We start from the raw sequence: 14615 nt of genomic DNA, 5'->3' as shown, positions 1-14615 counted from the left end.
TCTGCCCTATAGCAGAGCATTAAATACTACTACTAATAATAATAACTACTATTATGAGAGTCCACTTTATGCCAAGCACTACACTAGATGTTTTGCACATGTGATAACATTGAACGATCAGAAACAGCTCTATAACCTAAGAACCATCTCCATTGTACAGAAAAGGGGATTAACGTTCAAAGTGGCTAAGAAATGCACTCAAGCTCACACGACTAATAAATAATGGAATCATCATTAGAAACTAACTCTTTCTGACTCTACTGCTTAGGCTTTCAGATCCCAAATCATCTCCACTAACCTGGTTAGCTATATCCTGTTCTAAATAAAGTAGCTAAAGAAAAAAGTGTGCTGACTTACAAATCAACAAAATCATGAAGCCTTGAAATGCTGAAATTCTCGTGAGGTTAAACTCTAAAACTGGCCAAACAACATAGAACCTCTGGGAGAAATATTAGTGTGGCAGGAAAACTGAAGCTTAAAAAGAAAAATTCTATCAGGCTTTTGTTGATAGTCACAGAAAGAAAAATAAATCTTTACGTCTCCTCAACTAAACACAGAAAATAACTCAGGCTTCCCAAATTCTTTATTTCTTCAACAATTATTAACAATATGCCAATCATTGATTGACTCAAAGATGTTTCATTATACAAAGAAGGTTCACAAACCAATAGGAGAAACATCCATAAAATAAATTTGCTAAAAGAAATCTATATCAAAGTGCACAGACACCAGAGGATTGGGGCAGCATCCTCCTCCTGGAACAGAGATGGCAAAGAGACAATGTCTTGTGTAAGATGTAAAAAGAAACTACTATTGAAGAATTTTAAGCATGATACGTTTGAGCGTTAGAAAACAATCTGACAGCAAGGAAAGACAATAGATTAGAAAAGGGTGAGAAGAGAGAACATTGAGGAAGCTATTATAACAGTCCACAAGAGAGATGATAAATGTCTGAACTGAAACAATTATTCCATGGATAGAGGAGAAAATGGATTCTTGAGATATTTACATGTTGGAATTTTTAAAAATCCCCTTCCTGCCTAACTAGTGAGAGAATTTAAAAAACAAAAAACTGTGGATGATGAGAAAGATTCTGGCTTGTGGCTTGATCATGATACTGGCTAGAGCTTTCAAGATGCAATTTAATCATTGAATGCTTTAGTTTCAGTTTTCTTTGGATATTTAGTCCTGCTTTCTTCTTCCAATGCAAATCTATGTGCCATTATTGAATTCTTCAAATGATATGAGGGAAGCTCCAAACAAGTCTAATAGGAAAGACTTTTCCTGAGAATAGCCAATGATACCTTAATGTCAAAACTCCAGGAAGATTTAGATGTGTTTCCTGGATGATTGCTTAAATGAGGTATCATATGCAAACTACAAATAAAGTGCCTGGCACATTAGTGGTACTCAATAAATTTGAACTATTTTGCCATTAAGGCTTAGTCATCAACATTGATCACAGGCTTTTTCTAGATGGTTAATTAATCATCAAGTATTTCAAGCAACATGTATTTATTGAATATGTGCACAGCTCTCTGCAGGCAATACTCCCTACCATGTAGTTTGTTTGGAGTTGATTACTGGACCAAAGAAACACCTTTGGAAAGATAGGGTAAAGCAATATGCAGGGTATCCCCCTGGAAATTAAGAGATCTGGGTTGCAGGATGAGGGGAGCATGATGTTAAGGGAGTGCACTCATTTTGCAGTTGAGAAAATTGCCACCACTCCTACCTCATTCCGTTAGTTAGAGGTGAAGCCAGGCCTCAGAGATGGAGGCACCTGATCCCCATCCAGTGCCTTTTCCATAACACCACATACATGTGAAACCCACTTACCCTAGAAGGCTACCACATGGTCTAATTTATTTCCCTGCATGAATAACATTATCATGATAAAGTTAATTCCTGAAAACCTGAAACATTCCTTAAAATCAGATTAAGCAGGTCAGATACAACCACTTCCATTTAAAACCCTGCCTGCTGACTCACAGGTGACGCTGCCATGCCTTCGAACACTGCATACATATTAGAAACCAGAGACAGGTGCTTGCTTAGATTTATTGTGATTTGGTGGCTTATTTCCCTCAATATATCTTTCTACATCTCTACCTAAAAGGCAAAAACCAACCAAACAACAACAACAACAAAAAAAAAAAGTGCATATATAAGTGCATGCACACACAATCACAAACACACATATAAATCTTAAGCCTCATAAGAGAAACCAGTAGAATTTAGTGTTCTCTACCCGAAGTTCTATTGTGATTTGGTTAGCTTGAAACCAGCAAGAAGCCATCCAAGAAACACATTTGTGTTTTGAGTCTGCTGGGTACACATTTGAACAACCCAAATATTGAGGTGCATTATATATAAACACAAAACTTCTACATCTTTAGCATGTCTGAGTATGAAGCCCTGAAAACTGGGTTTTAAAAAGGGAATTTATTACCAATGTCCTAACCCATGAATTAATTAATATTTATGAATTGCAAGTCAGCAATTTGATCTCCAATTTGCAGACGAAGAAAATAAAATCAAAGAGCTACACTGGCTCACCTGAGATCTTATTCCAAATACAATTCAGGATTTAAAAATTATTGGACTACCATTTTGTCCACCAAACATTAGATTACTAGTCTGAAGAAATTTAAGTGAGAATGTGCCCTTACTGTTTCTTTTCCTGTGTTCCCCACAATAACCTTCAGTCCTGGATTTTAAGCAGTAAACAAACAGTAATTTGTACCCAAAAGCCTAACTTCTAAGAATATTATATATATATATATTTGGTGTGATCTACAATGTTTAATTTCTGACCGAAAACCACTACATTAAATTTTAATGTTCTCTCTTTCATGTTTCTATCCTCATTTACTAAATCATTTTAATCACTAAAATACTTTAATTATAAAAAATAATACTCTCTTTTTAACCTACCTTTCCTCTGAGCTTTTAGATCAATAAAATAATTCTTACATTACTTCCATTAAGGTTTTATTTTTTTCAGAAATAGTCTTTGTATATGAGTAATAGTCATTTAAAGACTTTATTATGGAAATCTTGTAGAAAATTAAAGTTTCAATTAAAAACTAGAAGCATTAATTTAACTTGAAGCTAAATGTTTTCTAACTCAGCATTTTTTGAATTCTTACACTTAATATTATTTATCATTCTCAAGGTGTTCTACCAATATTAATAACATTGTACAGGTCCCATTAAAATCAGGATTGTTACTCTCATGATAAAAAAAACTGAAGCAGAGAATTATATTCAATATACAAAAGTATACTCGTATGTAAAGAACTCTATGCAATATAGGTATATTACTAACATACTCTTATTTTCCCTTTCTTTGAGAATTAAGCACTAAATACCAAACATTTAATAAGTGCAACATAGTGAACTGAGGGCTTGAAAGAGTTAATTCTACTGCTAAAAGGTGCCTAACCTCAAAAAAAGTAGCTGAAGCCCTTGAAACCAGAAACATGATTTAGTTGGCTAGATTGTAAATTCAGATGTGAAACAGGATGGGTGGGGGGGACGCTTTTTAAAAATAAATATTTAAAAACTTGAAAAAGAAGGAAAAGGAATTATCACATCCCCAAATTAAATTTCTAAAAAGCAACATTGTTACCGCCTTTGCCCACTTTCTCTGTTTTAAGTTTAATGCAATATAAAATACCAAGTCATGTATTTATGTGTATATAAACAGGTTTTGCCCCAAATTTGTCATTCATACCCTTAAATTGCGACCCAAGTCAGTGTTCTGGTTTGTCCAAGGCATTGTGGGTAAACTGAACAGTTTGAGCCAAAGAACAGAGCTTTGGGGTAGGCGTGTATGGAAAAGCATGAGGCCCTGTCCCTCTGACAGAGTATGAAATAACCACAGGGAAGAGAGTATAGAGAAAGATGAGTCTGGAAAATATGTGATAATTACATACTTACTTTTGTCATTAATGAGTATGAAAAAAATAAATTATGTGATATATTTCTGATTTAAGAAAAACAATATAGGTTCTGGAGACAAGCTCATTTGAATTCTAATCTAGATTCAAAAATGTGTTAGCTGCGTGACCGTGGTTAGGTTATATAACCCTCCAGAGCTTCAGTTTACTCATCTCTAAAATGAAGAAAAATTAATCCTTACCTTCAAGGGTTCTGGTGAGAATATATGAAATAATGTGCTGTAAAAGAGACCGCCAGAACATCTGACATATAGTAAACCCAAGTGAATGTCACTTCTCTTTCCTTACCACCTTCCTTCAGTATTACCTAAAGGTTGGAGTATACCTTTCTTAGAACCCAGCAATTCTCTTTCCCAGGCAATTCATCCACCTATAGATGTACATTTCCAAACTAGAGACATTGTAAAGCTGTATGATTATTTCTCTTGGTTTGTTTGACTTGTTCTGATGCTCTAAAAAGTCCTTGATGATCATGTTTATATGTGTATGCATTCTGACTTAACTAAGGCTATTCTCATATCTCAACAACTATTCCTATCATCATCTCTCTCCTTCCTCTCTCTCCCTCTCTCTCTTCATCCTTACATACATCCACACATATAAACACACTCCAGAAGATGGGGACATGATCAAAATAGCATTATCCAACAAGGGCAACTCATTCCCTTTCTTTTCAAATCCAGAAGAACTTTTAAAACAAGGAGAATCCCTAAAGGTTTGAGACTGTGTTTAGAAATTCCCAGATATATGCCTCAGATTAGTAAACTCCAGGGCACCTAAGCCCACCCTAAAAGAAAACCACACCTGCAATTTTATCTTCCCCATGCCTCTGGCCAGACCTCAAGACTCCAGGGTGAGGCTTTGAGTAAATACACTAGTCTAAGACATTTAGCTTCTTTGAAGAGTGCAACATTCAGAAGAAAGAAGTAGAAAAAAAAAGATGAGTAAAGACACTTCATTTCAGCCCTTACCTGATAGGTTTTTAAGTATAAATAACAAAGCAAATAAACCAATAGCAGGGTATGTATCTGTCCACAGGGCTTATTCCATGCTGTTATAGTCTGAAAGGGAAGGAAGAGAAGGAGAAAGAGATGGGGACAGAGAAGGAGAAGAGAAAGAAGAAGAGGTGATGGGAGAGAACAGGAAAGCTTAATCACATAGCTCATTTTCTTTAAAGCTGTATGAATCATTAGTATTAATGTTAGCAAACCCAGCTCCATACCAAAGCATGAAATTGCTATTACCCTACCACTTTGAAGAAATTCTGGCTCTGTTCCTGAGAGCAAGGTCCTTCACAAAGGCCCAAGGAACCTGGCATGTCAAGCTTAGCAGCCTTTCTGATCCTGTCCCACCGCCCCAATCTCAATTCCTCTCAGGATGCCCTGGAATGACTTGTCCTGGATAAGCCCTGTGGTGATGTGTATGTACAACAAAACAAAACAAAACAAAACAAAACAAAAAACCTGTTTATTTCTAGGTCTCAGGGGATCACTGAACCACCTTGGGATAAAAAGCAGTTGAGATGGAGTAGGTTTTCAGCTGGCCGGTTTTATAAAAGTTTACCTTTCATAAAGAGCTAGCGTATCTAGAAAAACTCTTGGGATATTCACAAACTTCAGGTAACTGTGCTCTTCAGGGCTGAAGTTTGATTCAAGCTGTTTTCAATGCAGTGTCCTTATATATTTTCATGGCTATGTATTTTTTCCTTCTCCATAGCTAAGAACTTGTCCCCTCTAATGCTTTTTCTTACAACATATGTTCAAGTATGTTCAAGTGTTCTCTAATTTTAAACATGGTACACATACATCTGCAATGTATAACTACTGGTAAATAAAACATCGTGCACATACATATAGCATAACTTTTCTGCAGATCAGAATACACTCCAAAGGGTCAATCCCGACATGAAACCTGAGTCATTCTTCTGTCTCCTGATGCCATTGTTGTCAGGTACAGAACAAATGATTTTTACCAGAGCTTAGTTTTCTGGGGGTCTCTTAGGCACTTTGAGTGGAGAGGCATGAGAATACTAGAGAAAGAAAAACTTGAAAAATGGATCATTTTCTAACACAGGGAGACTGGTTCAGTAGAGTCTACTGCCCACCCTTCTCCACTCCAACAGCCCTACCCCTACTAGTATTCCTACAAAAGCAATAAAACATATTAGGGGAACCAGAGCAGTTCAAAGACACTGAGCTACGTTCCACTCCCTAACAACACAAGAACAAAGCAAAGCAAACAAAAACACCTTAAGTCTTTGCCATAACCTCAACACAGCTAGTTTCCTATAGTATCTCTAAATTTCCTCCTTAATTGAAAGAAATATTTGTGTCAATCTTATAGACTCAGCCTCTGGTTGCCCAAGGTAAAATATCCAAATACAGAAGTGTTTCATTTTATGTATTTTATCTTGTAGGCATTTCTAGAATTTAGCTTTCATTTTAAAAATTACAGTAAAGGGAGTGCTGGATACCCCCTTTAAACTTATAGTAAATAGCTACAAAACATTGAAATTTAAATAGTTTTAACACACACAACTTTGGAGCCTTTTGTGAAAACTTGTCATGAAGAGGAAATGGACATTTCAGCATATGTATCAAAACGCAATTCGTTGATAGAAATGTTGAACTAAGGAGAATTATGAAAATATTTTGAGGATAAAGTTTCATTCAGAAGCTTCCTTTTTCTTTGTTTCCAAAAACTGAGATGTCATATCATGGACTATACAGAAATACATCAGGATGTTTAAATGAAATGCATGCAACCCTAATGAAATTTTTTCATTAAAAATTACTTTTGGCGTACTCATGAAATATTTAAATCAAAGTATCAAATAAACACATACCACATGAGTTCTAGTTTCCTAAACATAAGTGAATCTCTAGTGAGGTAGAAGTTTATAAATAAATAAGCACCAGGTTGAGTCTCTCCACAGAAGTATTAGGAACCAGAATTCTTTGGCAACAGGGTGAATCATGGGGGGCAAGTCAAATTTCTATCAGTTCCTTCCTACCTTATCTCTAATCATGAAAAACTGCACTGATTTATTTTTAGATAAAAGAAAAAGCAGCATTATTAAAGCAACATTTGGTAGAGTTTATACTTCATGATAACCTATTGATACTGTACTTTGTCAGATCATGTTGATATAAATTGGAACCGAATTTGACAAATTCTGTCAAGATGGGAAAATGTCTGAATTATATGTATCTGTCAGGAAGAAAAACAAATGCAAAAATTAAAATATGTTTCAAAGTAAACTTACCAGATTGTGTGTATTTTTTATTTTTTAGCCATAAGCTTTGTTATCTAACCTTCATTTGGATAAAGATGCACAAGTTCTATCTATCAAGATATTTGTTTCTTTTTGCAGTTGAGATTTATTTAACTATGTCATATTTCTTTAAATGTCCAGATGGATTTTTATTAAAAAAAGTTTCCAGGATATAGATTACCTGGATACCTATGAAGTAATTTTCATGATGTGTTAAATCTATTGTGTAATTTTAAGGTTTTTGTTACAGATATGTTTTCTTTTTTAAAAAAATGCAACAATATGTATGTAGTACTGAATAAATGTACTTTAGAATAACAATGGTTTCATAAAGATATACCAAATTTAATAAGTATTGCTTCCATGGTAAATAAAATCAACAAATAACATTTCTCTATTTTAAACATTTGCTGAATATAATACTTATGTATTACTCTTTTCTCCTTTGACAAATGTGGAAGCTATTCCAATTTCCATACAAATTCAATGGCATGTTTAAGGGAATGTCATTACAATGCTATTTATTTAATTTTTCAAACACCCGCCCCAAAAAAAAGAAAGAAAGAAAAGGGGAAAAGAGAAAAAGAATCTGTAGTCTATAACTGTGTTAAAATGATGTGCTGTGTGGTGATATATATACACATTCAATGTATTATATATTATGATTAAAGCTTTTTTTCAACTATTTGCTTATTCAACAGAACTCACTCAGAAGATAATCTGTGAATGGTTAGCTCCATTTAGTACATACCTTCAATTTACAAGTAAAAATGCACATACAAATGGAATACAGTTTCCTTTAAGCGAATTAGGAAGACAGCCAAAAATACTAAAAGGAAAAACATGACATAAAATTGTCATGTTGTACAAATAAATTTGTTGAATGAATATAGTGTGTATCCACACCCTTAACACTTTTTGAAACAGTGAAGATTTCTCTAGAAAATATGTGTTTTAGAAAATATGTGTTTTAAAAGATAATCCTTTAAAAACAATGTATTTTAGGTGGTACACTGTTTTGTATTAAACAGATTCCTATTATTTTATGAATGACCTTACTTGTTCATTTGGAAAGCAACTTATAGAAGCATTATTCATTGTTTCCTATGCATAAATTTTAAAAATAATTCACTACACTTGACCAAATTATTTTCAAAGTATATACAGGAAGAAAAGAATACTTAACTTTCCCCTGCCTACATGTGAGAGCTTGTCAGCATTCAACTCCAAGGCCTTTAATCCCAGGCTTTAAATAATTCAGATAAGAGTTGATTACTCCATTGCAAGAACCGTTGAGCTCTGCAAAATCTGAGTAACACAATATTTTCTACATAAAAAAGCCAATCTGAAATACTAGGCATTTAAGTAAAACACTTTCTGAGACCAAACCATGGCAACTCATTTTTGCATTTACTACATAAACGCTGGTAAATACTGGTGTACTTTACTACCAAGTAATTCTGCCTTCTTGCTTTCATTACCAAGCCATCTAGTTCTACAGCTTAATTTGCTGAACTCACAGTCCCCTACTCATACATTTTCTGAGTTTAAAGGATTCTTTGAATCATAACAAGTGAAATGCTTTGCTATGTTACACAGAAATCCAAAAGTGCACACAAACAAAATTTTAAACTTGAAAGAATACTGCTTTGACATTCACTTCTATTTCTTTAAGAAAATAATTGTTTTACATCTTTTGACAACCATGATTCAATATCTGCTGCCTCTGTTCACTTGTACACATCAGCCATTACAAAAGAGCTTTGCTCACTTGGCTAAATTACAACCTGAGTAATGTACGACAGACAGAATAACCAAGAAATATTGACTTCTAACCCCAAATCAAAAAGCGACAAAATTTTGTCATCAAAAGTATCTAGCTGAGTTCCAAAGGGATGAAATTCATCCATAAAGCTGATGTATGTAGCACTTCACTTTGATGTATATGAGTGTCCATGTCTGTCTGAGTATATGTTCATAACGATCATGTAACCAGATAAATGAAAGAAATACAATTAAGTTACAAACACCAAACTGCAAAAATTATCAAAATCCAGCAAGAACCCACTGATTTTAGTAGTAGGAAACATTCTGAACCATTTTATTCTCTAAAACTATTCATCACATTCTTTCCTTTAAATCCTTGTCTAAGCATAGGAATAATCAGTTCCTCTTGATTCTAGCAAGCAAGTTTAGTTGTTTCATATAGCCAGACTGAAACATGAAGTAGAAAATCTACAGATTGCATTCAGTATCACCATTAAGAACCACGTTTGACTACTGCTCATACCATTTGGAAACCAGTCCTCACATGACTACTGGCCTGACACCTCATCCATCAGCAGGGTGCCCAGAGCAGAGCTGGACAGTCTTCCTTGTGCCATCTCCAGAGTGGAGGCCCAGCTGGGAAACAGGCTTCTCTTCCAATAGCAATTAGATCTTTAAGATCAGGCCTGAGCAATTTGACCTAAAGATCTTTCCTCGCAACAAAGTCTCCAAAAATCTTCGGAGGAAGAGACGGAGAGTAAGGCAAATGAGGAGAGATCCGGGTCTCTGTGGCCTGATTGGAAACTTTGTTGTGTCAAATAAACTTTGGCCACTGGAGGAAAGTATCCTATGATTGCTCTGGCTTTAGAAAGAACTGTCCAGGGCTTCTCAATCTTCTTTTCACCCCTCTCACTCTCCTTCTCTCTCCCCTCTTCTCTTGTTTCACAAGGGGCCTCTGGTCAGCGCTGATTAATAAGTGTTTTTTGTTGTGAAGTGCTGAATAATAGAGGATGGCCGGTGACCCAGTAAAGACTAAACCTTGCTCTGGTTTATTGTGGCAAGCTGAGAAAGGGGCTTTAGGCCCGGGACCCCAAGCACTGACCCGCACACATCCCGCGGATCGCCTATTCATTCTCACAGTCCTACAGTCGCCCGGGCTCCCATTGTTTGCCAAGCAACAATGGAGATTTCGCAGGGAAAGTAAAGCTCTTTTCACATTCCTCTCTGATGTTTTGCATTTAGGGAACCAACGGCCTCCACTTTTCCCCCCAACATTTTTCCTCCCGGCAGTTAAAGCGGTTCGTTTTCGGAGAAACTTGTGTGAGTTTCGCGCTCGTTCGCCGAACACCAGTCAGTGTAAAAGGAGGCGGCGAGACGCGAGAAAAAGGAGAGCTTCGGAGATTTCCTTTTTTTTTTTGAAATGCACTTAGAGGACGAAAGCTGTCTCTAGGGAGAAAGGGGAAAGGGGGGAGGGGAGAAGAAACAGAAAAGAAAACGCTTCCTGGCCGGGGTGGCCGGGGCTACCGGGAATGCGGGCGCAGAAGTGAGCGGCCGGCCGGGAAGTGGCGGGTCCCGCTCGGCCGCCAGCGAGCAAAGCGCGCCGTCGCTACTAGTTCCCTTCCGCCTTCCTTCCCGCGCGGCTCCCTGCTGCTTCTCTCCCAAGCCCCGCGGCCCTGCCCCGGCGCGGCTTAGGGAGAGACAGCCGGGTGGGGTCACGGAGGGAGTGGGGGCCAGGGCCCCGCAGGCCTGGGCCACGTCTCCGCCTCCAAGACGCTTGCTCCAGCTCTGCTTCCCTGCACCTGGCCGGGGCAGGCTTTCCGAATTTTCCGTCGGCCCAAGGAGCCGGCTTTCCCAGGGCCGGCTTGGGTGAGGGGCAGCAGCTGGGGACGTCGAGGTCAGGCGAGGTTGCGCCCAGAGTTGGCCAGGCCCCGCTAGACCTGGCTTCTCCGGCCTCCTAGCCTCGGCGGCCCCCGAGCGAGAAGGTCCCTCCGGGACCACCCGAGCGGACCTGCAGCCCCGAGGACAGGACCGCCTCGAGACTGAAGGCCTCAGCTGGCCCCGAACACTTGCTAGCGGCCGGACGCGGGCAATCGAGGGCCGGGAGGTCAGCAGGTCGGCGAGAAAGGCCGCAGGACGTTGCGCGCCGGCGGCTCCCAAGTGCCCAAGGAGTGGAACGGCTGCCGGGGGTTCGCGTGGCCCGGGGGAAGCAGACGGCGAGGGCTTGCGGGAGGGGGGCGCGGCATGGGGGCCGCGCGAGGCCGCTCTCAAGGACAGGCCGGGTTCGCGCCCTCGCGGCCGCCCTGCCCAGCATCGCTCGGGGTCCGTGTCCCTGCGCGCCCCGCCATGCTCCTCCACCTACTCTCAGCGCGTGCCTGGGTGCGGGGCAAGGGCTAGGGCTAGGGCTAGGGCGCCGCTCAGGCCAAGCGGTTAGGTGGGCGGCGGGAAGCTCGCACTGCGCCTGCCCGCTCGGCCCGGCCAACCGCCCTGCGCTCCCCAACCACTCCTTGACAGTTCTCTGAGCCGTGAGAGGAAGAGGAGGAGGAGGAAGGGCAGAAAGAGGAGGAGGAGGTGGCAAAGCCGGGCGGTGAACTTAGCGCAGCGAAGGGGGAGGAGGGCTCATTGTCCGGTCCCCCCAGTCCAATTGATATGCTAATCCATTTTCTGATGCCATAACAAAGAACACCTTTGCACTTTTAAAAGACTTTTGTGCCCTGGCTACAGAAGTTTATTATCCACTAATTAGCAACAACTCTGGCAAAGAGTTGAGTTACATTTTCATAAACTCCGAGCTCGGGAGAAAGGTGTGCAGGGCAGAAGGAGGTCTGGGCGATGGTAACCCGAAAAAACAAACAAAAAAATAAAATAAAAAACGGAGTTGGAAAGGAGTCTCCCGATCAGGTTCCCGGGCCGAGGGCGAGAAGCGAGGATCCGAAGCTCTGTTCTCCGAATAGACCGAAGGTCCCAGAGAAAGGTTCTTTGGGCGGGGGACTGAGCGATCTGAAACCAAAACGTCAGGTGACCTTATTTGATCCGACACTGTGGCCCTCGTCCGGAGAGCTGCTCGGAGGCGGCGGCTGCGGTCGCGTCGCAGGTGTCCTGGCCTAGCCATCTGTTTGGGCTAGGGGGTGAGGGTGAAAGGCCCGGGCGAATGTACCAACATTCGTGTCTGACCTCTAGTGTTTTCCTTTGCAACCTCTACTTGGAATAAACCGCGGGCAAGGGAACAGCTCATAGGGAGGAAACTCACCCGCGGCCTGGGTTTTCTCCTAAGGCCTCAGCACTAAAAAGGCTAAAATTCCAGGACCCAGGGAGAAGAGCCAAAACTGGCTTCGCCAGAGTCGCGCGCCGGGGGTGGGGGGTGGGGGGGGTCTGGATTAAGAGCCCACTCAGGGTCGTCAGAAGTCATCACCCCACAGAGCAGACCCTTCTGGCGAACCAGAGCACAGAGCAGCACCTTCCGGGCGGCCGGTTGCGGTGCGCACCGCGTGACCTTGCCTCCCCTCAGGCTTTGACAAGACGTTCTGATCTTTAACAGTCCCACATCCCAGGTCAATAAACTGGAAACGGATAGAATGAGCATCATCCGGTGAAGGATAAAGGGCAAGGGGACGAAGTATATTCCTTCTGGTGCCTCCAAAGAGAGCGTTGTCTCTCGCTGCTAATAAAACACCGAGCCTCAAGGCCTTCGGTCTGGGCTCAGCCGCAGAGATGTTGTTAAGTCTTAGGTAGTTTGTGTCCCCGAACTGAGCATTTGGGGAATAAATCTATATGTGTGAATATTATATATTTTTATATACATATTTTATATATACAGCATTTTTCAAAAATATACCTTTTCATTTTTGGTTTTCACTTTTTGCAAATACCTTGTTGGAGGTATTGTTGGCTTCCTCAAGCAGATGTCAGCAGGGTGCTGGCGGCCTGTGCGTCCTCCTGCGGCAGCAAAGGCGGCAGAGTCCGGTTTGATAAATGTTCAAGGTGAAACATAGCCTTACTCAAAACCTCAGGGTGATTTAGGGTATAAGAGCGAGTATTCAGAGGCAGGATGTGGCGAGGTATAGTTTCATTCCCTTTCGATGGAACTAAATGTGGTTATCCGCAGGCTTAACCCCCCTGCTAGAACTACACAATGGGGGTTGGGGGGCTGACGACTTAACGGAATATGGCTGAAGGAAATATAAAGAAGATAACCAAGATATTAATGATATTGGATCCCTTCATCTTCCAGACAAGAGTCTTAGGATCAAGTGCATGTTCCCAAATTTCTCCCCAGCAGTGGCTTTGGGTAGGGTGAGGGAGGAAGTGGGTGGTGATTGTGGGGAAGAGGAGGTCTCTGTTGTAACCCTTAGCCTCCTTCGTTGAGGAAGAACAATGGCCGAGCCTGGGGTTCTATTTCTCAAAGAGAAACTGCAGGAAGGCAGAGTTGCTCTTTGTGTATCAGCCCCTTCAGAGGAGGGGGAGTGATACATAATGCCCCCTCCCCGACCATTGGGCGGTGTCCTTGAGGCTCTGGACCCCTCTGAGGCTCTCTGAGAGCTTTAGGAAAAAAAAAAAAAGAGGCGCCGGCCCTGTCGCGGGCAAGGCCCACGCAGCCACCGGAAGAAACTCGAGCAAAACCAAGAGACCTCAGAATTCGCCAGGCGAAAAGGGGGGAGATGCAAACAACACACCCTTCACATGGTATGTCAGCCCTCCCCCACCCATCCCAACGTCTGATCAGTGTTGGGTCTGCTTACGTGTGTATTTCCGATAAGGATGCATTTATTTATTTATTTAATCCTTCAGATCTTCCCATACCACAAAAAGACTCAATTTCTTTCCAAGGTGAAGGGTTGATTTAAAAAATAAAATAAAAGGCTCCATTTTAAATCAATGGGGAAATCATATGACTGTGACCTTGACGTGTGAAGGGAGGGGGTAGATTTGGGTCCAAACCTCTGGCCTCTCCTTTCTGGGCCGTCCTAGGCCCTTTCTAAGGACACCGACCAGAAGGGGGGTATATTTTCAAAGGTTACCGTTAGTAGTTCATTCGCTAAAGTTGGGAACTTGGTATTTTTATATTACATGAAATACATGATTTAATTATATCCCAAAAACAAATTAAGGACAGGCCTTCTACACAAATTGGAGGCAGCTAAATGCTCTTTTGTGCCTGCAGCCCTCGGGTTGTTAAAGAGGCTGCTGATGCATGAGAAGTAAGTGACTGATTTAACTCATTGGGATGCAGGAAACGACCTGCCCTCTTTTGAAAAAAAAAAAACTAGAGAGAAAGGGGGAGGGGGGATGAGAGACTTCTAGCTGGAAAAGAGTGAGGGAGGGGAGAGGAGGGAAAAGAAGGAGAGGGGTAGAGAGACGGAGAGAGAGAGAGAGAGAGAGAGAGAGAGAGAGAGAGAGAGAGAGAGAGAGAGAGAACGGAAAACGCAGAGGGAGGGAGTCAGGGAGGGAGACCAAACCCCTGCTTTACTGCGTTGAAAGCTTCTGAATTTCAAGCAGAAAGTAGAAGGAGCCCCACGCGGCAGTGAGCGTCTTTCCTTGGGCTGCGTGTGCAAAGCGTAGACAATGAAAATCTCCAACCCCCGCCCCCATTCCCGCTAGGCGACAAGATTTTT

The 14615-nt window shown here is 41.2% G+C and overlaps 1 pseudogene; it reads right to left on the bottom strand.

The window, feature by feature from the left end:
• LOC150004336 (uncharacterized) overlaps positions 1-11677 on the bottom strand; it is a 64723-nt pseudogene extending 53046 nt beyond the window's left edge.
• Between the last annotated feature and the right edge of the window lie 2938 nt (positions 11678-14615).

This window comes from Furipterus horrens, unplaced genomic scaffold, assembly GCF_987537825.1.
Source record: "Furipterus horrens unplaced genomic scaffold, mFurHor1.1.pri manual_scaffold_7, whole genome shotgun sequence".
Lineage (NCBI taxonomy): Eukaryota > Metazoa > Chordata > Mammalia > Chiroptera > Furipteridae > Furipterus > Furipterus horrens.
This window is presented reverse-complemented; position numbering and strand designations above follow the sequence as displayed.